Source organism: Vidua chalybeata, chromosome 6, assembly GCF_026979565.1.
Source record: "Vidua chalybeata isolate OUT-0048 chromosome 6, bVidCha1 merged haplotype, whole genome shotgun sequence".
Classification (NCBI taxonomy): domain Eukaryota; kingdom Metazoa; phylum Chordata; class Aves; order Passeriformes; family Viduidae; genus Vidua; species Vidua chalybeata.
In genome coordinates this window covers 22170426-22196230 of record NC_071535.1, presented here as the reverse complement: position 1 = coordinate 22196230, position 25805 = coordinate 22170426, and the positions used below count along the sequence as shown (strand labels likewise).

Below are 25805 nucleotides of genomic sequence, written 5' to 3'. Positions count from 1 at the left end.
GTATAAATGGAACTGCAGTGATGTCTCTTCTAATTCTTGTAATCTGTCACCTAGCTGTGGCAGTGATAGGTACTTTAGAAACCCACAGACAGTCTGAGTATGATATGATCACGTTAGTGGTGGCCTATGCATCAAGACATTCAGAGGTTTTATTCAGAAAGGCATTAAAATAAAGATGGTTGTGCTTTCAAATCTCTTTTGTCTGGAAAGAGGTTATCTCCTAAGGCTGGCTTTACTCCTGACATTTCTCATTCTTTGCTTTTCTTTACAGATCAGAAATAGAACATGAAATGCCTTGTCTTGCTATTTTCATCATTCTGCAGTCAGTCTCAGCATGAATCTGAGGCTATGAGGGTGGGAAGTGATGGGCTGAGTCAAGTCTGAAATATGGTTCCTTGCACTAGAAGGATATAGATGTGATGTCTGTGTAAGTCACCAGTTCAGGTTTTCTTGGTACTGAAAGGTGATGACTGTTATGCTCTGTGAGAGCTGTTATGCTCTCTTGAATTGAGGTAGAGGGTTTCCATCCAATTACTAGCTAACTTTATGCAGTAGTCTAGGAAGCTGAGAACTGTGTGAATAAAAGCACCAACATGTTCACTGGGGAAGAGCACACACGGGAAGTTTGTCCTGTCACTACTTGCATTTTCCTGGCTGAATGAAGCTTTGATAGTTTTCATCCTCCATGTTTAAAGTTCTTGGCCTGGAAACCCTTATCAAGTTGAATCAACTATAAAGATAGGAGAGAAATGAGGGGGGGAAATTATTTTCCTTTGAGGGAGGGCTTTTATTTTAGATGCAAACCAACAGATTTTTTTCCTTTGACCTCCAAAAACCAACAAGAATTTATTGGTCATTTTCATATTTTTAACTGACATTTTAATTTTCTTCACAAAAACATTTCAAACATTGAGGACCTCAGTAAATCTCTAAAGCATATGGTGAAAAGTGTTCACGCAGACCATAAAGTTGTAACTCTGAATTTGTACAATTCATGCTTATGGTCAGTCATTGCAAGCTTTAAAGAATGTACCACTTCAGCCATCATGAAAAGGCAGTAAATCTGGATTATGCATTGAAAGTGCTTAGGGAGTCTGGGTATTTATACCAATGAAATGCCAAAATATTTTACTGACACGATCCATTTTTTACATTCTTTTACTAGCAGTTAATTTTTTTATGTGTATATATTTTTTTAATGATGACAGCTAAATTTTGGCTATTATTAGTTTGCAACTGGTTAGGCCTTCTCTCATCAAAACAGGAGTCTGAACAATTTCACGCACATGGCACCTTGGGCAGAAGATAGTGGAAACCTTACAGATATGTGCATGGCCTAGGCTGAATATAGTTAGAGCTACCTCTTTGGAAGCTCTCCAAACGTCATACACAGAACTCCTGGCTGTTTCCATAGTAGTGATTCACTGGGGTGCTGCTGCTAAAGAACTTCTGTCAGCCCCTGGTGTCTTCACATGGGACCAGAGCTGTGAAAACATGAAGGAGAAAGGGGTGACTCTGTAGGGAATCTTTCTTCTGCATCAGAAGCACTTTAAACCACCCAAGGGATGCAGGCAGCTAGAAATATAAACTGAAGTGTCTGTGGGGTGTCCATCATATGGGGCCATTAAGAGAGGTCCAAGTCAACCCTACTAGCCAAAGCAATGCAGTCATGTTAACATAGCACAGCTAGGCTCCTTAGCTTCTATTTTAAATGTATGCACTGCACACAGATACTTTTATTTCCTGACCCAAATTAGGTCTCTTACTAATTTTGAGCACCCCTGTATGATACTGCTTGGTGCTACAGAGGTGCTTTCCACTTTCCAGTAGAAAATGTGCCAGGAGCACATTTTATTTACAATAGGAAATCACTTAGAAGAGGCCCTATTCCTTTTGGATTGACAATGAAGTCACACAAAACTGGTGCATAAAGATTTAAGTATACATAACTAACTCAGACCAAGCTCACTGAGGCTAAAGGAAGAGTGGAAAGAAACATGCTCATGGAATCCAGATCCAGCCTCAGCCACTTGGTGACCCCACACTAGAAAACTGGTATGGAATTTCTGATGCTGTTTTTAAACAGTTCACAGTATTTCAATCCTGAGTGCCGGGGCCCCAATACCCTCACTTGGGTCTCCCCTTACCCTGCCCACAGCCCAGGACCCCATTTCAGGCACTAACCAGCAACATCACAGGACACTGGTCTCCAGCTTCCATGGGGGAGCTGACATGGCAGCCCAGCCTAGGCTTGCCCCCATTCCCAGGGAGGTGCCCAATGCCCAGGGCTGGGACTGCCTTGGTGCCCTTTGCTGGGGTAGTGGGGTGAGCCTGGGCTGGCAGGCTCTGCCCTGCTGCCCTGTGGCTTTCCCTGAAGTTCCCTACAGCCCATCCCCCGGAGCCACCAGCCCTTGCTGTCTCCTGGTGCTGATTCCTCTATGCTCAGTAGCTGCTGCCAGGCTCTTTCCTACAGGTCAGGATGTTAAGAAGGTCAAACTCCAGTGATAATCAGTTAATGCTGCAAAGTAGAAAACTAATGATCATAACCATGGTCACCATCCTCCTCCTCAGAGACCAGACTACATACTTAAAGGCATAATTGAATATAAAACATATACTTTAATTCCTGACAGAAATTCCTGCTTTTGGATTTGAAAGCCCAACTACCCTCTCACTCCATGAGGAAGGTTTGATTTTATTGTATTGTCTATTCTCTCCTCTAAACAGCTCTCACTTCCTCCTTTGAGTCCTTCTGGCAAGTATTGATATGCTTCTTTCTTGCTATGAAAAGGATACCATGAACCTGTCATCCTTCAAACTGTTTCTCAGCTCACTTTTGCTGTGATGTCTCATGAGTTAATAATTTAAATATAATAATTATTAAATTATTAATTAAAGTTAATCATTTAAAAATAGTTAATCCACTATGGTTTGTTGAACTTGCTAAGTATTTACAAATATTTGGCAGAGCAAGTGAGAAAAACTCAAACAAATTACATTCCTAGCTTTGCATCCCTCTCCAAGTATGATATGGTAGTTATGGATGACTTTACTACAAGCCACAGGGAACAGTTTAGGTATGAAGCAGTTTTGGAAAAAAAAACCCAGAAATTCAGAGGTTAGAAAACATTTGAAAAGTCAGCTTCTGACAGATTATGACACTAGAGGCCATGCAGTGAACCCTTCCTTGCTCTTTGTCCTTGACTGCTCCCTTAAGTCCAAGATGGTGAAATGAATCAGCAGATCAAATGGCAGATCATGACTGAGGCCCTTTCTCCAGGCAGAGGAGGCCCAGCCAAAGCTGGCCAGGTTTAAATGGAGGCTTCAGATTTGCCCTGAATATCTTTCAATACAATTCTGGGCCTTGCCATTCAAAAATCAGAGGGATGTTATGTTTACTTAATGTTATATTTTAAAGCAGATGCAGATGGAAGACAATTGTGTTCAAGACCTGCAGTATTACACAAATGTGCTGCTGACCCTGAGGACAAGAAGCCTGCTCTGGCTGCAAGAGAGCCACTAATTCTTGGGTGATGTAGTAACATCAACAGGCTCATGCTGTGGGAAGACAGCCTTGTGTCATATCTCAGAGCACTCTGTGGGGCATTTAAAAAAATCCATACTGTAACAATTGTATGGAACATAAGGGTGCTTATAAGGGATCTTTCTTTATTTTCAGGCCATAGCCATACAATTTGAGCCAATACAGATGGCACATATAGCCATGTGGAAGATTTCATTCTTTCCAGCTGGTCCTCATTACCATTTGCTTTCAGTAATTTCAAGGAATACTGTAGCTGCCATTTCCAAGTCTCTGTCAGACTTTCTTCCAGAGAGAGGGATTCAGGCAGCTTTAGTTGTTCCATTTTTTTCCCCAAAGAAATCAGACTTCTTCCTTCTCATACACTGTAATAAGGGCACTGTGTCCCCAGGAGGGACTAATTCTCATTTCCTGGCTCAACACTGGAGGTAGGTAACTTACAGAAATAATTCTGCAATCTGCGACTACTGTTGCACTCTGGATCTGGCACTCTTAGGAGAAGGCTTGGAAATGAATTGCCTGTTTACAAAGGAAGCCCAGTATAGTCAGGACTGCCTTGTTCTGTAAAGAGTACAGAAGGACTCCCACAGCACTACTAAAATAATAGGAAGAGTAACAGGGATTGCTACAGTAATGAGTCATAGGTGTGCAGAAAACCCAAAGGAGGCACTGATTTTGTCAGATGCACAGAGGTAGCTGTCACCTCCTCCCAATGGCCATTTGGGGAGTGGAAGGCAAGCAATGCATACACAGCCATCTTGTTCCTACTGAGACTCTTGTTTGTGAAGTAAGAAGGAACAAAAATGTGTTGAGCAAAAGATTTAATTTCTCGGTGTCTATGGGGAAATCAACAGACAATGGGAAGCAACATAAAAAGCACATACATGAAAGACTGTTATTTAAAACCAGTTGACATAGTCATTTTCAGTGGAATCTGGCTGGCTGTAGCCAGTATTTAATTCAAAAATTCTTCAGGAATGAAGGTCTTTTGCAGGCCAGCTTTATTTGGCTGGGGTTGGGTTTTGCTTTTTCCCACATCCCGCCTGCTGAAGTTAGAGGTTGATGGCAGGGAGCCCAATTCCTCTGCCTCTTCCTGTGCTGGACACAGCCAGCCAGCATTACCTCTTTGTTAAATGGTGTGCTAGAACTGCTGTATTCAAGAGAGGCTGTGTGTGGCAGGGAAGAAACAAGATCACCTGATCTCCTTTCTGAGAACAGAGCAAAAAATTATCCAAAGGATGATCCATAAGGAGACAAAGAAGTTAAAGAAACCACATATAGTGGGCTGTGTATGGTCCCATGGCAGTAATGGCTTTCCTGTTTGATAACCCAGAAGCCATTAAGAAATGGCTTCTCTTTGTTAAAAAGAGGCTTTCTTGCACAGCAGACAACAGCAGCAAAACACTTGCTCCTAGAACTAGACATAGAAAGTGAAAATAATGACAATTCTAAAGAACCTTTTTGAAGCACTGACCCAAAAAAATTACACAATAATTTTCTATCCTGTAAGAAAAGTACAGTTGAACAAAGGGCTTAGAAACTTGGAAACTCTGCCCTTATGAACGAAGGATACAAAAATTAGTCCTGCTCAAATGTTCAGCAACACATAACAGGTAGAAAATACACAGCAGGCTGGTGTGGTTGAGCTACTCCCACGCAAAGCCCCTACCACAGAAACAGTAAGGTAACCAACCCAAAGCCATCATTATATCAATAATACACTCCACTACACTCCTCTCTCTTGTACACCTCCCTTGCTTTCATTCTGTCTCCTCGATGTTCAGCCCAGGTCTGCTAAAACTGAGGTATTGTCTCTTGTTGACTCTGGCAGGCAGGGGGGCAGGGAGCAGCTGATATGGCAACTCCAGATGTGCTTTTTCTATTCTTTGAAACTGTTCATCAGAAAAACAAAAAGCTCTCCGTTGCCATGGAGACAGTATCTCTGGCACTGATGTACGCAGTGGGCGGCAGCAGCTTCCCAGCTGTAGAGACGCCCAAGACCTGGTACTTTAGCAAGCTACTCACTGCTGAGCGTGCTCTGGAGCAGAGGGCTCAAGCTTGGATGACAGGCAGGACTTCCCCGAGGTGGCCAAGAAAATGAGAAAGTGGAGGATCCAAGGATCCATAGATTTTGCACCTGAAAAAAAAGTCAAAGTGATGTTAAAGTGAATTTGGAGTCAAGGAAATGCTGTAAAAAATCCCTGAGAGGCAGTAAACAGAGAAAGCTGGTAGCCACTTTTGAGAGGAAAACATGCCCAGAGATTTGAATGATTGTGTTTATAGAGATAATGTTAGGAACAGCAGAGAAAATAAGCAAGAACTTTTTGCAGATGGAGATTATTTTTTTTTCCAGGAAAGCAGTGAAAACTCTATCTTTTGAATCACTTAGAACTTATATCTGCACTCAGTAAAGGAAATGATCCTCTGCTGGTCCCCAGGAGACACATGAAATGAGACCAATTAGGATTTCTCCAGCTCTGAATACAAGGACTGTGCAAAGACATACTTTACCCTTATTATGTTTGAAAGTGAAAATGAATAGTGTGTTCCCCAGCTGAATTAAAATCAGGGCTTGCATTATGTAAAAAAACAGAGAAGATGATCTGTTCTGTCCTTAAAATCTCTGAAAACATGACCAAAACTGATCAACTGGGAATACCTGTTATGGAGGCCAGTCTTAACAGTGTCCAGGTGATAATATCTCAGAGGTCAGTGAGAATAGCTGATAATCCATCTGGCCATGAGTACATTGCGTTCTGCAGGGAAAGAAATTTCAGGGATGTAATCTCAAAAATATGAAACTTCTATCTCTTGTGTATACTGTATTTATCATATCTGATTACCAGTCTTTTCCCAGGCAGATACTGCTAGTGATCAGAGATTATCCAGACTATTTTACAGCCCAGATCTTATAAATGGGCCGCTTTCATTTCTGGTGTAAAATGGTACATCCTAACTGAACACACAGAAATTACTTGAATTATAACAACATTACTCTGTTTGGCTCTGAAGTGGGCAGTAGGACAAGGAACCACAAAGTGTAGAGAGTAACCTCACTAATAAAGATTAGGCCATGGGATTGCTAGAAGAATTGAGTTTTGGGTTGTCCCATGACACAGAAGTAGTTGTGACCTGCTGGATGTGCTCACAAGAACACTGGAAAAGGTCTGGACTTCTGCCCACTCTCATCTACATTTTTCTTCCCAAATCAGTTTTGCTTTATTACTGTTCAAGAAACTGAGAACCGCTGCTGATAGGAAGAAGCCCTATTAGCAGAGACACCCTCCTGGAGGTGGTGAGGAATAGACATTAGGCTGCTGTCTAAATCATGCAGCAGTCTAGCTGGCCAGGGCTTATTCCTCCTGACATCTGCTTTCTGAGGTACTGCCATCCATATTAGATTCTGTCAAAAACCATTTTGCCACCAAGCTGAGTAGCTTCCTGGGACATGTGTCGCTGCAGGGGGCCCACCATGTCCCATCCTTTGTCCTGGAGAGATGACATCCACCCTAGCAGCAGGGACTGGTAGGGCTTATAATGCCTTTGTCCAGAAGCATTGGAGATCATTCCCCCATGGAGATACTCTGCATTTAGGTAGCTAAAATGGACTAAATCAATAATTTGCCACTGCAGAGTTGGAAATGCAGACACTCAGGATGTTTGCTCTGAAGCAATCTAACTTAGGAGAGTTCCCATCAAGGCTGAGACGTAGAGGTGTCTGAGTGGATGATACCTTTTTAGATGAGTCCAAGGGAAATATATCCTACAGGATGGGGCATGGAGAGTTCAGCAGGTGGTAAGGAGTGACCACACAAACCAGTGCTATCTTGGGCACATGATATAACCAGAAGACCCATCTGGTTTTCAAAATTGAAATTCCTTTTCTGGACCTAAAATAATACATGGCTCTATTGGAGAACCGTGTGTTAATTGGTATTTCAATTTGACCTATTTAATTTTGCTTCCTAAATTTTACATATCATAGATGGTTGGATGCAGCATCCTGCTACTTCAAATGTTGCATAGCATTGCTACGCTCTGTTAAATAACTTCCTTCTTTCTTGCCAGAAATAGCTATGTTTCAATAGTAAGTAAAGAGATCTTAACATTTAACATGGTTTCTAGAGCTTCTAGTCGGGATTGCTGAAATGTATAAACATAAACCTGTTTTGATTTTGCTGTCTGGAGAAGCAGCTGTTAATAGGGAGGAGCATCCAGTTTAGCCAGTCCACCAGAACCTGTCAGATAAAGGATATTTCTGCCCAGCTACTTTCTCCTCAATGCTTTCTGCTGATCTCTGTATTCAGATGACCTCAAAGACACTACTCTGGAGCCTGAGGAAGACAGGATACTTCACTAGTGCTGTTGTAAACTGTGTTTTAGGCTCCGTGACAGAATATTGAGTTGGTTTAGAGTTTGAGCAAGCTGATGGTGTTCCCCTTTCTCAGGAGTCAGCCCACTCAATAACAATGGAGGCTGAGGGACCAGTCAGAGTCTCTGGCAGGGTGACTGGGAGGGTATTGCTGCTGGCAGGAGTGACTGAAGCAGTGAATGTGCCCAGCATGCCAGTGAGCTGTGTTCACTCATCCAAGGGCTGATTTAGCTCAGAGGTGGTTCATGAGACCTTGGCCCCTCTCCAGCTCTAGCCTTTTCCCTTCTCTCAGGAATAATAGCATGGGTTAAAAGCAGAAGGACTGAAGAAAGCATAGCCTTACTTAGCCACACATGGAAATAAAGAAATGTCTACAGCAATATGGGGAATTAAGGGAGAGGAGGTAAAAGGAAATAGGGAGATAGAGGAGGGAGGGAAGGAGAAGATGACAGGGGATCTTTTCCAGCCCTGCTTACAAGGTGCGGGGATAATTCATGGCCCTTGTTTACACTGCTCCAGACCACATCACAGACATTCCTGGTTAATGGCTTCCATCTGGAGCAGCCATGTGCTGCCCAGCCTCCCCCTCACCATGCTGCCAGCAGAGGAGTGCCTCCCTCCAGACCTTCCAACCCAACTACCTCTCACAGACTGCTGTCACTGAGGGGATTGGTGCATGCGTCATCATCTGTCCCTGAGACATTACTGTCACGTTTCCATGACCAAGATAAGGGGGCTGGGATATTTGTCAGACAATGGAAAGACCCCTTAACGTGGGGCCCACAGGATGTGCTGGAAATGCAATGCAGGGACACCCAGTCATTCTGCACAAGCTCAGCCTAGGTCCAGCAGCGATTATTAGCTCTGGCTCAGCATCAACCCTGCTGGACCTGGGCTGCTTCCCAACAGGACTGCTCAAGTGTCTCCACATTGCGCCTCCCAGCACTCTGGATTTGGGAGGGTTTATTATCTTGGGCACAGTGCCAGACATGAGCTGCCTTTCTGCATCTCCATAGTGCTTGAACTAAGTGAGTTTCACTGTGCTCAGAGCATGGTGGAAAGACACCTGCTTGGCTCTAAGGGAGCTCAGCTCTGGTCAGGCTGGTAGTAAGCCAGCCCTCATGAATCCAGCAGGATTTGTGTGAATTCTCTCATGTGTCTGCACCACGGTTCTCAGCCCTCACAGCCCCAGCAGCAGGGTCCTGAAACAACCCCACTGGTTCTACCTGGGCTCGGTTTATTAGGTTGGGATCTACATTTGCAGAAGTGGCAAAGCTGCTCAGAGATCTGAACCGGATCTAGAATCAGCAAGGCCACAGTCAGTGCAGCACAAAGCCTCCGTTTCTGAGTCCTGCCAGACCTGGTCTGGCTCAACTTTCTCTGCATCTGCAGCAAAGACTGAAGTGCAGAGGTAGAGCTGTGTGTGGGCTCCACTACCAGAACAGAGAGGATGGTGGAAGTCAAAGGTGCACAGTGGAACTGGAATGGCCAAAGGAGAAAGTAGCAAAATCTGCTGCAGATCTGAGTGAGCTGCATCCAGAGGATCCAGCCTTCAGCTGGCCCAGAAGACAGCAAATGCAGCCTGCAAACCAAATTGAGACTATCATGACATGCAGAATATTCTGTGAAGTTGGAATTAAACCCCAGGCTACCACAGCAGTTAACTTAAAAGTTAATTTATTTATTGAGTGTCCTACAAGGTCTTGGAGGTGTGGTCATAGGCTAAAGGGAGAGACATGGGAAGATCAGTTTCTCACTCTGCTCTCTTTGTTTGTGTCATGCTCTCTCTTGAACTCATTCTCTCAGCTAAGCAATATATTCCCAGCATCTGTCGAGTCTGATCTGCTGTAAGCTCCAATGAGAGGCAAAAGAGGAGCTGAGATGGGAATCAAACAGAATCCTGGTCTGTGACGAGGCACTGAGACTCCTCACTGCGCCCCATGCGGGTTGCCCTGTCATAAATCATCATTTGTCAAATTCAATAAGCATCCTTAACACAAAAATGATGCTATCTCCTGGGAACCTCGAGTGCCTGAAATTCTGCACAGATGTGGAGATACAAAAAAATAAGGGAAGAGGGGAAGACAGGGGAGGAGGAAGGAGGACAGATTTTGCATGGCAGAAAGGCTGTTCTTCTCTACCCTCTGCTCCATTCCCATCCTGTTGCCCTCCACCCTACTGCCACACATGCAGCTATGTATGCTGTCTTCCTGGGAACGCTGCAGACCCGGCTCCTGGCACATCTTTTGCATACTCTAAAAGGAGAAAGCAGGCTGTGTATGCAATATGGAAAATCCATCTACTTTGGGGGTCACAAGCCTACCACAAAAAGCTTCCCTGCTAGCCCAGAGATGTGGATGGCAGAAGGCCCCTGGGGGACGGCATCCTGCTTTGGACAGAACAGGTCATGGGGCACTTTCATTAGAGATCATGCTGCTGCCATTTCCACTCCCTGCCAGCAACATGAGAGCTGTAGCTTTGGTTAGACACCCCATCCCTTATTGTGCAACAATAGAAGGCTGGAGAATACGGCCACCTCGAGGGGGTTCAGCTGTGAAATCTCACTCCTCAGTGGAATGTGCTCCACTCTGGCCAGAGCCAGGGACCAGCACTGTTGTAAGAAAAGGCTGAGTGCAGGCTGCTGTGACCACTGAAGCTTGAAAGCAGGCTCCATTTATGCACATACAGGTTGCATTGCACCATACATTATCTATGCTTAAAATGCCACATATAAAAAGGAATATGTGCAAGCACCCACTACTTGCTGAGCCACACAGATACCCTGGTACCACAAAAAAATTGCTGAACTAGCAGAGGGAAAGTATAACACCACATTAAAATTCCAAATAAATATGAAAAATACCTTCAGTAGATAAATATGCCTTGATTTTGAAGGTCAGAGTACTGATCCACCTAAAGGCTAAAGCAAGTACTTTATGCTGCACTTGTGATCCTGCAGTTGCAGTTATTATTATTATTTGCATTATTGTTGCAGTAGCAGTACCTCAACGACCTATTCAGGATCCAGACGCCATTACAAAAGGAACACTGAATTCAAATGAAGAGATTTGTGATTAGCAGTCTGATTCAAAACAAAACCAAACTCTACATGACAAAGCAAATACGGCAAATCTTTGTCAATCAAGCTCAGTTCCACTGCGGCCAGACTGCTCCCAGCACCCAAGCCAGGATGTTAGTGGAGCTGTAGGGTCTCTGTACTGTGCCACGGTCCCTTCTGGGACTGGAGTGTTGATACACCCAGGGATTAAGCCCGTCGTGGAAGCAGCAGATAAATCACAGATCTGTGCACTTGAACTACCTTTGGGGATGCTCCTCTTTTCCATCAAAAAATTCTGCATGAGGAAAAAGAGGAACAAGGATATTTGTAACAAGGACCAACCTCCTGGTGCCACCACAGCTCTGACAATACGCCTGATGCCAGGTAGTCCCCAGCAAACAGCCACTTCACCCACAGGCAGGTGGAAGGCACGTGCCTGTGCACTCACTGCAGGCATGCACAGATGGAGAGCGTGTGCCCTGAGCCATCGCTCCACGCAGGCACAGACAAGAGGCCCTGTGCAGCCTCTCCACACGTGGAAGATGGGCCGTGCCTGGCTGGGGGCTGCCCCCGCGTACCCCGTGTGCTCAACACACTCACCCGCATGGACCTTCTGCTCTGGCAGCTGCAGAACGGGACCTGCAGCCGAAGGCAAACACCTTTCTGCCCAGGAGAAATGCAAGAGGACTAATTTTAACCTAGCACACATGAAGAGGAGGAAAAGGGACACGCAGAGGGATGGGTTGCAGCAGAAGCAGCAGGAATTCCTGGGAATGGGGTATTTGTTGAGGCAGCTAATAACATTTCTCCAACAGCAGTGGGTTAACCTGAGTTAACCCAAGGAGAGCTAGCTTGGGTGTGCCTCTGTGTTCTACAAATACACTCCACAAATCCAGTTAGAAGAGTATGCCCAGAGAAACCTCCTAAAAGACAGACTATGCTATTATATAGGTCAGTTATTTCAGACATGGAAATTATTAGCTGAAACTGGGGGGAACTAATCTTAAAGAATAAATCAAATCAACTCTTTCCCCCACTATAATTCCTTGAAAATAGCTTTACAACAAGATAAAGCTTTTTTTTTTTTTTTTACACCTGCAGAGAGATACCAAACTCAATGACTGCTAGTGTTACAGGTCTGAATCTTGCCTAACTTCAGTCTTAAGACAAGTAAATTCTGTTTGGTGAAAGAAGTAAATATTTTTCTTTAGACTACCTTTCAAGGAAAGAAAGCCTATGTGAGTGTGCTGCGTACACACCTCTCTCCTTGTTACCCTTTTAACACTGTGATTAGTTGCAGTCCAATTCACAGAACCCTCAGGCAATTAAATCCCAGGAAAAACCTCATGCAATAAGTTTCAAGAAAATGAATGGCTGGATCAAGTACTGCAACCCAAATTAGTGTCTCCACAGAGTTCTGGAAGCGGGGCAAAATCTAACTGCAGCACACAGTTAGCAGCCAGCTGACCAGTGAGCCTGTACTGGTGCCCAGTCAGAACACAGGATACTTGTGTATGTGCAGTCTCCTACCCAAGTGGGGTGTTGGAAAGATGTAGAGATTACATGGGCTACTGTACAAACTAGGGAGCTGTAGGCAATGAGTCAACAGGAGATGAAACATCATTCATTTACAGAAGATTCCATCAGCAGCACCCATTCAAAGCTGTTTGAAGGTCTGCACTGCCAGAGGCAATCTCAATAAAGACTAATTGATAAATTACAGAGCGTTTGTAACTCTGATATTAATGCAGGAGGGGAAAGGAAAAGATGTATGTAAATATTTTTCACACATGGTTCCACAATTAATAAACATGATAGTCACACCATACACATACCCATATATCTCTGTTCATATCCTTCATTTCTCCTAAGCCCCTAGGGTACCGATAGCAAAAGTTCACAAACACAAAGCAAAGGTCATGATGCTGACAAGATACCTTTATTGCTAGACAACTCCCCAACCTACCCATGATAAATTAAGGCCCTTATTCCTGCTTAACCCATAACTTTTGTAGTAGACCCTGAAGGTCAGCCATGGCAAGTTTTCCAGCCTGGGGATGTGAGCATATATGAGATCCACACTCAGAGGTCTCTTCCTATCCAATGTGCAAATCAGTTCACAGAGCCTCAGCTGTACATCCATGCCCCCACACACAACACAGACACACAGAATACTTGCACAAATGCACTGCAGTGGAGATAAAGCTAATAGTTTACATGCAAACACACACCCAGACATGCACTCCTTCCTGGAGATGCCCCCTCCCCCTCACACTTTACACATTATATAAGAATTTTATTCTGTAGTATGCTCTGAGGAAGGCGGCATTTTGCCAGATTTCAAAATGGCCTCATTTATCACCTAAATCCCCTACGAAAGCTAGGGAATAGGGTTTGTAAAACAGCCCAGATTAATGAGGCTGCATCTACATCTTAATAGCTTTTGTGTGTGCACAGTACTTCAAGCTGCACTTGTGAGCAGTGCGTATTTCTGTGGTTTATGAACTTTCCTTCTTCATCTTACCAGGTACGTGTATGTGTGCTGCTGTTCCTGACTAATGCTCTGTGCCTGCACTGCCTGTGCCCAGCACGTAAAACCTCCTTCCCTGGCTGTAGCTGGTTATGCTGCATTCAGGTGGAATTCTCCCTGTGAGTACCTCCCAATTTGCAAATATGATCTGAGTAGGGAACCTATTTATGCCAGGGCTTTGATATCCATTGGCATACTTTTGTGCATGTTAAAGTCACCACTTCAGTGCCGGCTCCTTAGGCAACAGAGGCCTATATTTCTTCTCTGTGTTAGGGGAATTTCATTTTGATGCTATATATAAGAATTCTGGTGAAGTAATTAACAGAAGCCTCCAGAGGATTCGTTATGAAAACAAGGAACCACGTGCCAGATTCAGAGGAACCTTGTACTCCTTGCAAACTCCTCCAGGCAAGGAAGATATTGCAGCTTCAAAGGGAACATAACCCAGGGCAGGGAACAGCAAGCACCAATGAAGTCCGTTTCTCAGTCCTTGAAAACAGCTTTAGCAGAAAGCTGGAAAATGCAGCAAATTGAAAAAGGACGTTCCAGATGGGATCATAAAAGAAAAGGACATCAGTTCCATTGACAGTGAAGATTAATTTTTTAATTACATACCAAAAAACTCTTCCAAGAGCATTTGACCTGTGTCAATCTAGTGGCTCCAATCATCCCTTATGTAGAACAGAGGGAACACTTGGAAATTCCCCTTACAGAGTTTATCCTACGGCTTTTTCTTAGCTCCTTCTCCCTGGATTTTTTTTCATCCTTTCCTTATCCATTTCTCCTTCCATGTCTCTGATGAGAAACTGCTGCTGCTCCCTTCCCTCCCCCCTCCCTCCCCCTGTCTGCTGTCAGCCATTTCACTTGGCTTTTTCTGCTCTAGCATTCACCAGAGCTGAATTCAGTGACAGCCTCTTGGCAATTTCCCTTTGCTGGTGACTCAGGTAATTGGATCTGGTGCCTTGGGGAGCTGCCAAGCATGATGTCACAGCTCTGCAGAAAAAAATACCCTATGTAATTGCTTGATACACTAGCTAATGTCTCATCCCAGTGGAGGGAGGAACTCTGAGTTTGGGGGTTGCCAAGATTTCAGAGACTTGGGACTCTGTGGTCAAAGTGAATAAAGAATTACCCGTATTTTTTGTTTACACACATTCTTGCTTGTTTATTATGTGCTTATTAACTCTCCCCCGACCATGGAGTCTCAATGTTCATAATAAATACTGCAGTCCCTTTACAAAAAGGGAAGGACTGCAAACCTTTCATTAAAAACAAAAAGAAAATGGGAATGAAACATCAATACAGTACAAGAATGAACAGCTTTATGCACAATGGTGTAACCCTGCACCAGGGTTTTTTCTGCCCTTTAATAACATTTACATACCAGCATTTGAATGCACTTGGATCCTTGATTTCTTCCAAGATTGCTGGAAGACACCTGTCTTTTCCTAGCTGCAAGAAATCGATTTGGAGGACAGGTTAGGGATCACAAGGGATCAGTGTTAGTCTCAGGGCAGATATGAGAATGTATCTGAAATCCATTATGTCAAGCAGCAAGACGAGAATAAGCCAATGGGTGATTCTTGCTAACACACTAATAAAATGGAACTGAAAGTTTCTGGCTCTTCCCTAAACTGTCCCATCTTGTTTGGAAAATAAACCCTTGAGAATTTAGTATTCAGAAGAAGCTGACTGCTCCAAGTTCTGCTTTTCAGATGTTTTATGTTGATCTTCCTTCTTTTGTAGACTTAAGGAATCCAGCCAGCAAGGATCTGGCGTAGTGAGATTTTTGGGCCTCGGCTCTCTTTCCACAGTTCATCTGCAAGGCTGAATACATTGCTAGAGGCATTGATTGCTGTGCCAAGAAGAGAGAATGGGAGTATGAGAACTCAGAAAGGAAATCTTTGATTCTCTTCACTGCATGAAACATTTTCCCCAAGTAAAATAGGACCTGGCTTTGCTTGCAAATGCCCCAAAAGACCTCAACAGAAAATTGAAGCCTTGTGTAAGATATTATCTGCTCTAGATCTCCAGTATGAACACAGGTTAACTGCAAGAGTGTTTTTGTCCTTTCCACTATTGCATCTGGAGTGATGTTGAATAACCTGGAAGACTTGGCAAGTCCTGAGAAACAATCAATCATTTTTTGATAGGTCACATTTTCCAACTAGAAAAGATCTGTCCTGACTTTCCACCATGCTCTGGCCATTTCAGCAGATGATAATTATTATTCCACTGAGCTGGTTCTCACACAAGCACAAATATCATATTCCCCAGCCCTCTGTCATAGGTATTTGTTCAGGCAGGTCACCAAATCTGTGTTAGGTCTCCTGCTGTGTTCTTTAACACCCTTGTATTTCTAATCCTGCCAGTCTAGGCCTTCCCTGGACTTCTGTGGCTTTGATGAAGGGATGAAGTTTCCAAACTTTGCTGCATGAGTCCAGCCCTCCTGGAGTGACTCACAAGTTTAGTTTCCTCTGTAGGTGTGAGACTTGTGCAGTATTGCGGCTATTCTGGGTGGCTTGGAAATTATTTTGAGAGAGTCTGGAATAAAGGCAAGAGGGTTTTAGTTCCCATTTGTCCAGACTCTTGCCTCCTCACACTCTGCTTTCCAATAGCATACTGTTATATGGGGACCTAAATGGTATCAGAGCTGCAGAAACCTGCCATGCAGATGGCACCACTCCACTTCTGGAAAAGGTGTTAGAGATTTTGCTGGGGAGAAGAAGCCACACCTATCTAGCCTCTCTTTAGGACCTCAATATATTAATCTGGCTTGTCCCAGTGACACCACTGACCTTGCCAGCACAGCTGATATCAGCAGGATACAGTTCAGCTACCTAGAAGAATTGTTCTAGGATTGTCCATCCTAGAAGGATGGGAGCATCTTCAATTGGTAAGGAATTAGTAATGGCCTTAGAATGACTTTTTTATGAAGGGGGAGGGAAATGCAAATTTTCATCACTTCTCTTATTAGGACAATTTAAGTACTAAGTGGAGAAGCAATATGCTCTAGAGAAGCCATTTGCTTAGCAGTCTCCCTCTGTCCCTCGAGGGACAAGTCTCCCTCACAGCTGCACAGGGATGTCCACTGCCATTTCCAGGACTACACATGCAACTGGTAGTGCATCCCCTCAAAAAAAAAAAAAAAAATACAAGTATATATGATTCATGACATGAAACACAAATCCATACCATTTTAGCCTCTCAGATTTCCTCCTTGGATCAGCTGAGATGTTCAGTCTAGTCATTCAGATATTTATTGCTTCTGATTTCTCCACTTGAAATTCCCAGTCAACCAACAGAAGTTGTGTATGGATATAAGGACTTGGAAATAACAGGTGACCTGTGAATAATATTCATGGGTTTAAAAAACCACTGCCATATCATGACAAGGCATCAGCACAACAGGGAAATATGAATACCTTACTTGGGAGCTGGTGTGAACACAGAGAAAGATAACACCAGCAGTAGAGCATACAAGGGAAAACAAGCCATTCCCAGTAAAAGGAGTGGATCCAAAGGCAGCCTGACTAACTGCCCTCAAAACCACTTTAGTAGACTCCAGTCTGCCAGTCTGAAGCCAGGGTGAACATATAGAACGGGGCACCAAGATCAAATCAACAGATATAGCCAAAAAGAGCGAGCTGACTATATACTCAGCCCTAGGGCAGAGAACAATTACAGCAGCTGACTGCCTCGGCAAGCCCAGAGATCAAAGAACAAAGCATTATTAATTACTGCCATTATAATCGTTAGCATAGTGCCCAGTAGTTCTGGTCAAGGACCAGTACCTCATTGTGTTAGCCATGTCCAAATAGAGAAGAAAAGAATGGGCCCTGCCCAAGGAATGCTGAGTTTCAATATTAAATGTGAGACAGCTACAAAAGGAATGAAGGGGACAAAGAAGCAATAGTGTTAGAAGACAGTGATAGAAGACAGAGGAAAGATGCTTGGAATACAGACCAACAACTTGGCCACCACCAGGGCAGCCTCTCAATTACCTGGAAACAAGCAGGTAGCTTAAAGGTCTTTACAATGCACTCTGGTTCTTTTAATTCACTGAGATGGTTTATACAGGTGCCAGATAACCATGGTTTGTCTCTTGAAACAGCAGCTGAAGGCATGTTTTGTTTAGTCAGAGTAAAGAGAGGAGAATGAATCTCAGCCTGGAAAAAGGCTGATTGAACTCTGGACACGGCAGGTGCTCTGCAATGTCTGCTCCATGCTTTCCCGCACATGCTGCCTGTTCCAATGCTGCCCACGAGACAGAGACCACATGTAAAGTCCCCCTGCAACCAGGAAAATCACACTACCTGTTCTCAGAGTAGTTCACATGGTTCTCACCTTACAAAAGCCACATCACACCTGGCACTTCTTCCTCTCAAAGGAGGAAGGCTGAAAAGGCTATTCATCCTTGGGTGGTCCAGGACTGGTCTGAGGCACAGCTGGACCTGACAACTGATTCTTAAGAAAGAGGATACCAGATACTACTCGCCAACACTGCAGGGATCAGATGAGTGATATGTCCCTGCACTGGAACAACTGTCCCTGTGTCACTTCTCTGCCTTTCATCACTGACAACATCCATTCTATTTTTAAAATAACAGCAGTCCATGATCTTCCAAATGTTTCTAGTCAATGTTGTGACTAACAAATCGTGGTATTTTTGATCTTCCTCTAGTACACCCCCATGAAGAGCTTACAATGTTTCAGACATCAGTTAGTGTAATCTCCCCATCTGTAATCTCTCATCTCCCTCTCATGGTCCATTACGCCTGTGTCACCAGTGGAGACGATGGTGCCTCATACACAGAATGACCTACTCAGAGCCACCCAACCAGCCAATGATGACTTTGGAATCTGAAATGAGAAAAGACATGTCTGTCCACACTGGGTCTTCCAGCTCTAGGCAGAATTCTTCCACTCCCATGTGATTCCCTTATAACCACATCTGTGAAAATGTCCTGCTTAAAGCTTCCTTTTAATCTTTCCTCTGATATTTCCACATTCTTATTTTGTAATGGTCATGCTCACATTTTGCTTATTTTCCCAGTGCTCTCATAACCTCCTCAGATGGAATTTTTTTCCCCTTTAAAAAGAGATTCCAGCTGCTTCTTGGAACCCTCTGTATTTTATGTATCTCTAGATCAGACTGTTAAATAGAGCCTATTCCTCAGTATCTGAATATCTCATAATCTCTTATATATTCATAATGACAATATCCCATGAAGGAGACAGATACTACTTTCCGCATTTTAAAGTCAGGAAGCAGAGGCACAGAGTGACTAACTGTAACCACTAGCCAGTGCTAAGCATTCATTGCAACGAAAGTCAAGGACTAGAAAAAGACAATTTCAAATTCTAATATCGCTGTTCATTTTCTAAGACTGCTTTCTGAAATTGTTAAGGCATCAATTCTTCCATCTTTTATCTGCTGTCATGAGGTTGAGTCCATGTAACAAATCTTGAAAGTACAGAGTCTCATTAATCCAGGAACAAAAAGACACTGTCCCTGTGCTTCCAAAATTTCCAAAATGAGATATCCTAACAGCAAGTAGGATAATTGCCTTAGTATTATTCTCCCCGCCATGGCTCACAAGGAACCAGATTTGGTTATAAGGGCAATGCTGATTTGTGTAATATCTCTTTTGATCAAATACTCATGCTTGCCCCAAATACAGTCTCCAGCTGGCACTGCTGGAATCAGAAAACTCACCAAGGTGAATCAATAATCTGACCCAACAAGACATTTCTTACACTGATACAAAGGTCTGGAAAAGAAATCAGCTTACCAAAAAAAAAAAATATGAATCAGAAAATTCTCATTTCAGTCACACAGTCAAGTAAATAGAAAATAAAGACAGGACCATAAGGGCTCTCAAAGATTGCTCTTGTTCTATGGTGGTCTATCTTAAGTATTCACTGAGCTCTGTCTAATCTATGCTGACACAAAAAAAAAGGATGCTTTTACTGAACCAGGTTTTGGCCATTTCTTCATTTACAAATTCTGATCTTTGAGTAGGACCAGCACAGACCTGGGGGCTTCTTTTAAAATCCTAGCCACCCCTTTGATAGCAAACAGCTTACTGAGAACCTCTCCTTCAAAGTGTATTGCCACAAATTGTGCTTCTATTTAATGATGATTTTGTTTACCTCACATTTCTGCCATATCCTTAGAAGAAGGTTAGATGAGACATTGAAATCTCCTTACTGAAATCCAGACATAAATACCTATTATTTTGCCATTCACTGTTAGTCAGTTACTCTGTCAAAAAGGGATTTCGATTGTTTTGATATTATTTGTTCTTAACAACTGAAGCCAGGTTGTTCTAGATTACTTTGATATCCTTTAGGTGCTTATGAATTGATTATTTGATAACTTATTCCAGTGTTCTTTCAGATATTGAAGCTAGATGACTCACTTACAAGGTCAAAGTGTGCTTTTACCCCTTTTCAAGATGTTTGCTTCCCACCCCTCTATTAATTCTCTTTAACCTTTCCATACAAGTGTTAATGCTGAGAAAGTGATTAAGTACTCTGCTTAACGGTGATGTGATCAACCAGCATCTCATGACCCACTGTGAGGAATCCCATGTTAATACATTCCTGACTTGGAGCCCTGTTGTTACTTGAACCCTGTGAGTTACTCCAGAACAATAGTTAAGGTTTTCAAATTTTTCTCTAAATGTAATGCTATATGGTCTGTAAAACTAGAATTTGCTAATGCTAAAATTCACCAAAGCACTTTGCAGGTGAACCTTTTCTGGGAAATGGGGATGCACCCTGATTTTGCAAGTGGACTACTTTCAATACGAAAGAGAGAAAGAAGTTTTAGGTGGACTGTAATATAGTATAGCAGAAACAGAAAGAGATGGTTCTACCATAGATGAAATAAAACATGCTAGTAGTTGATACAGAGAAAATCTAGGGAAGTATTTGTCTGTTGGTAAGGCTGAAGTGCTACAAACAGCACTATCAGGCTTGCTCTGTGTCAGAAGAAAGCTGGAGAATGGAATGTAACAGCGACTGAGATATCGTTAAAGATTTGCACTATAAAATGATAGTACATCATAAGATCATTGCTCTATCAAATGATAGTAGATGTGTGTTTTATTTAGATTTTTATGTTTTAATTGTAATTGATGTGTTTTAGTATCACAAACCAATTAATGATTAAATACACTTTTTTAAACCTTTATGGCACTGACACTAAAGCATGACACTTCCATGAATCACAATCCTATTACAATCCTATTGAGTCTCTTGGACTAAAGGTTTGTGGTCCTTCAAAAGCATGCACATGGGAGTGGGGATTTCTCTCCCCATGACAGACTCCTTACTGACATTAATATAATCTCACAGTGGTCCTGAGATTGCTCAGTATCTGTGGATATTGGAGCTGTTTAGTGTTGGTGACCTTTGGATGAGTGTTATTACTACAGTAATTTTAAAGCTTCGGGATTGAAATATCAGAAAAGCTAAAACTTACATGCCATAAAAAGCTTATGATTTGGGGTGCAATGCCACATGGATCCCTGCTGCCATCAAGTCAAATGCTCTCAGGAATGACATTAGAAAACAGCTGCAAACCCCTTGGTATAGGACTTTGTTTTGTTAAGGTACTGCACAGAGCTAGACTGGCCAAGCTGTATAAGCAGACACATCACCTACATAAGCACGTCTCTTTGTACTGCATGGAATTCCTTTCTCCATATGCTCATAAACTCTCTCTCTAGAGTATCTAAGAGCAGAACAATGCATGGCATCCCACTGGGCTGATTTTCTTTCCCACGTCTCAGGAAAGGTAAAACCTTTTTCTTCATTGTAACTGATTTAATTCTATTTTCAAGCTGCTTCTTTCCTCACTCCCTCTCTCTCACTGTTTTAGCTCTTTTCAATCATGCTTTCTTTTCATCTCTTTTTTCTTTCACCTTCTTGTCTTTTCTCTGCTGTTTTCAGATCTGTCTTCAGTAAAGCCAGAGAAAGGAGATTTATATCTTCAAGCAGAGTGATCTGTAAAGCCATGACCCTGCTTACAGAATGCCTTGTCTTTCATTATCCTAAGGTTCAGAAGAACAGTGCTATCAACATGCAAAGAAAGAGGCTTTTCTAATATATTTTTGGACAGTTTCACAGGCAGCCTTGAAAATAAACATAAAGACCTAGAATTGATGTAGAAAGTAGTGGGGGAAGGCTGAAACCTTCTGGGGCTCTTCACATGACTTCTTTAAAGGCAGAGGAAGCAGCTATCCTTGTCCATATCACATGAACAAACATTCTTATAAGCAGAAAGGATCCATTTCAGAGGCTCTGTAATTATCAGTAGGGTCTGGAGAAAGAAAGTTTTGCAGAGGTTAGCTGGAGCTAGAAGCTAGCACTGCAGGCAAGCCCAGGAGAATGAATACAGAGCTGCCACTATGCTCTGTATGGCAACCAAACCTGAACCTCTGCTGAGGACTGCCCTAGATTTCAGTGACAAATAGGTGCACAGGAGCATTTCTTCATGGGCCACTTTACTATCTTGTTTGAATGTGGGAGGTTCAACACCAATCAGTAGCTTGGAAGATCTTATTGCTCCAGAGATGGTATTGAGAGGACTGGCTGAACAACAGTATGATTCAGAATGGAGTGGAGCTTGACCTCTTCTTCAAAGCCAGTGTTTAGATTTCCTGTCATCTGCAGCCTAGGCTGCTCCTGGGCATCCCTTGCCATCCATCCCAGCAACAGCAGACATGTGTCTCAAATACAAGCAGTGGCTGATGCTTTACAACAGATCTAAAGGTTCTTATGATATCAAAATGCCCTAAATTGGAGCACAGGGGATGTTGTGTAGCATCTTAGGTCAGAGTGTACTTTCTCATTGTGTTGCTGGTGGTGAGCTTCTGCAAGAAATGCCCAAGAGACTTCCCTTTACTCTGAAGCACTAGTCACTCTAGGGGCATAAAACCACTCTTGCTTAACAAAAAAGAGTGATTCAGATGTTGTGATTGCAGAATTTTTCAAGCACAGCATGCCTGTAACTGCATGGAGTGGAAAGATGAGCTTCATCATACATGTCTTTCACCACCCATGCAGGCATACCATCAGGCCACAAGCCAAAAGCAGCTTCTGAGTCTGTACATGCAAGTAATTAGAAACTTTGTGTGTGTGTGTGTAGTGCTTTTTCCCTCTCTGTTTTCTACAATACCTAAACCACTGTATAAACTAAAGCTAGAAAAATTGTATCTGATCCCATATAAACTGTTCCTTTACAGTCAGTAATGAGTGGCTTCTTCCAGTCCCCAAGCACTTTTTTCCTAGCAGTTTTGTTGTGTCCCTCAGGTTTTTCTTGCATTTGGTGTGATGGAGATTGCCCATATCCACTTTCAGCAATTTACACTTGTTTCAGTATTGGTATGTATATGATTTCTTATCTATCTTTCTCAAAACACTTAACAGGTAAGTTTACCCATGTCTGCATTTGGCTACACCTTACATTTGTCTCCATAAACAAATTTCATATGCTGACGGACCACCTCTGTGTTGATTTGGCCAAAAGTAGATTCAAATATGCTACTGACCTTATGCAATAGTTAAAGCTCTTTCTTGGAAATAGTCATATGTGTCTATCTTCTCCTGCTTCAACTCCTTTTGAGTTGAAAACTGTCTTTTTAAGGATCTCAGAAAATCTCTCCTTCCTGACCTGAAACTGCCCTAAAATTCAGTTGGTTTACTTGTTTGTGAAAAACACCTCCTGCCATGCTGGCCAAAACCAATTAATTTCCTACTAGTCCTCCCCTGTCTATCTCTGCTCTCTGTTGGTCTCTTGTTTTATTATTAGACTGTGAACACCTTGGAGCAGAGAGCCTTTTTTTAGTATTATGGTATATAGTGATCTTGGACTATGGGTAGGACTCCAAGGTGCTACTGGGAAAAAAGTGACCACAAAACTTAAGTGCTCTGCATCTTCATTTGGCAATTTGTAATTCTGAGTTTGGCACCTCAACAAACACACAGCAGAGAAGGAAGGAGACTGGGCTCTGAAATCATACGTTTTACTATTAAATGTTAGTATGATTAGTTATTCCTTTGAAATCAGTGATGTGTCTAATGTCAGAGAGAGAAGACAGGTCCTATACCTTTAGGCTTTAACAACCTAAACGTGATTATATAGCGTGAAATTTGAAACCCTGAGTACATGTAGTTTGTTGAGTGTCAAATGTGGATCAGGAAACAAGGGTAACTGCAACATCTGAGGGAGGCAAGTACCTCAGGCAGATAAAAGGCAGGAGAAAAAAAATTTTAAGACATTAAACTGGGAGAAGGAAAATGCAGGATGCTCATGAACAAGCATTACCTTCCTGTGCAGTGAATGAAACTGCAGAATACTCTGAAACCTTACAGGGCTTAATAAGAAATATAACCAGTTTCAGTTCTGGGCTCTAGGAACTGGAAAGAGCTCACTTTACTTGCCTGCGAATTGAACATACTTATTTACGGCATAAAGAGAATGACCCAACGGTGACCCTGCAAGGAATGCATTGCATAGATTTTAAGCATGTCCCTACCTCTAAATGGGGGGTGGGTAGGGATATGCGTTGAAGCGTGCAAGTACAAACAGAAAGAAAACTTTGTACAGAATCGCTGCCTGGACTGTTTGATTTTTGAAACGCCTCCATGAGTGGGAGGCAGACGGAGCTTCCAGGGAGCGAGGTAGCTCTGTGCCTGCAAAAGAAGCCCCGAGCAGCAACAGCGCAGCTCCCACGGGGCACCAAGTCCTGCAGAGCCACCGAGCCTGGCCGCGCACGGCCAGCAGGCTGTGTGCTCGCTCTGAGCTCGCCCCAGCTGCTGCTCCTTGCTCCTTTGACGTGTATGTGTGTGTTACATGACTATAGAAGGAGCAATCAGTCAGCTCCCAGGAATCTTAGCAACAGCCGCGTCCCCAGAAAAGGCTTGTAGCAGCTGGAGCGGTGATGACTCAGCAGCATGGTCTCTCTGGCCTCTTGCTGATTCCTGGCAAGGACTGCAGTCCAAGTTCTGGCTCCCTTGTTTGGGTCAGTGCTTTCTTGCTGGCACCAGTAGATGAATTCCTGGATCCTGCTGGCCTTGGCATTCGAAAGCAACCAAAAATTAGCTGATAGCTGCAGCCAAGAAAGTTTTTTGTTCTCTTTTTTCTTTAACGACAAATTAAAAACAAAAACCAAATCAAAACAGAAGAAAACTGAACAAAACCTGCAGAATCCTGTTAGTATGCTGTAACAGGAGACAAATGGCAGAGTTCATCTGTGGCAGATGTGTAGGGGAAGACAGTCACATGCCAGGAGACCCACATCCCTTTGCTCCCGTGGGGAATGAAACATATGGGTGGGTTGGGGCTGGGCTGGAGACTATACAAAACATCACTAGAAGGTTTGTTTATTTTCTGTACCGAGAGTTTGAGGCTGTGGTGTTGAGTAATTCTGTCGACATTTCACCTAGTTCAAGTCACTAGTGCAATGAATCTATCTGGCCTCTAGTTGTTTTCTACTCCAAGGATGTTAATGTCACAGCCTCCGTCCACCCTCCTGCAGTAATTCCATAGACGACCGAGAAGAAAAATTGGGATTAAGGAGTCAGGGGTCAGGACTGCAGCGTGTTTGCACGGCAGGAGCAACCCTGTGCTGGGGCAGTGAAGGGACTCAGGCGTGGGTGAGCAAGGGGTCTGCAGGGTCCCCGGGCAGTGCTGCCCCCGGGAAAGAGGCCCCTGAGGAGCCGAGGGGGGAAGAGAGCAGACAAGAAGGGGCCACAGGAGCTGGGGTAGGGGGCTGGACGTCTGGATTCTTTCGGCAGAAGGCTGCCGGGAAGCTTGCTGGTCCTGTGCCAGGCTCCAGCGAGCTCCGCTTAGTCCCTCCCTTTCACAAGCACTAAAAATTCATCCTGAAACAAAAACATCCGAGAGCGTGTGTGTGTGTGTGTCTGTGTGTGTGTGTGTCTGTGTGTTTAACAATCTGCCTTCTCAGCAGCACCACCGCCACCCCAGCATCGCTGGCCTCATTACTGGCAGCAGGAAATGAGTAAAACACAAATGGCTGGGGAGGAGGCAGGAGGGGCCGGCCCGCTCCCGGCCATGGAGGCTGCTGGGAGCTGCCGCGCCTTGGTGCAGATGTCGCAGAGCTCAAATGTCTGCCGGAAATTACAGCTCATGTCGGGCGGGAAGACGTGCGCTTCCCCGGCTGGGGAGCCCAGCGGGAGCCCCCCTAGCCCGGGCCGCCCTCCCCGCGCTGGGGCCGGCAACTCCGGCCCTCGCCAAACCTAGCTCGTAAATTAGCTCGACTGGAGAAAA

At 43.6% G+C, this 25805-nt stretch overlaps 1 long non-coding RNA gene across 2 annotated transcripts in view; it reads right to left on the bottom strand.

The window, feature by feature from the left end:
- Positions 1–861: 861 nt before the first annotated feature.
- LOC128790126 (uncharacterized) overlaps positions 862–25805 on the bottom strand; it is a 63434-nt gene continuing 38490 nt past the window's right edge. For both annotated transcript variants that reach the window (XR_008431641.1, XR_008431640.1), the window contains exons 2-4: positions 6201–6297; positions 5567–5678; positions 862–1484 (exon numbers count right to left, since the gene is read on the bottom strand). This is a non-coding gene — a long non-coding RNA (uncharacterized LOC128790126). The remainder of the gene's footprint in view (positions 1485–5566; positions 5679–6200; positions 6298–25805) is intronic.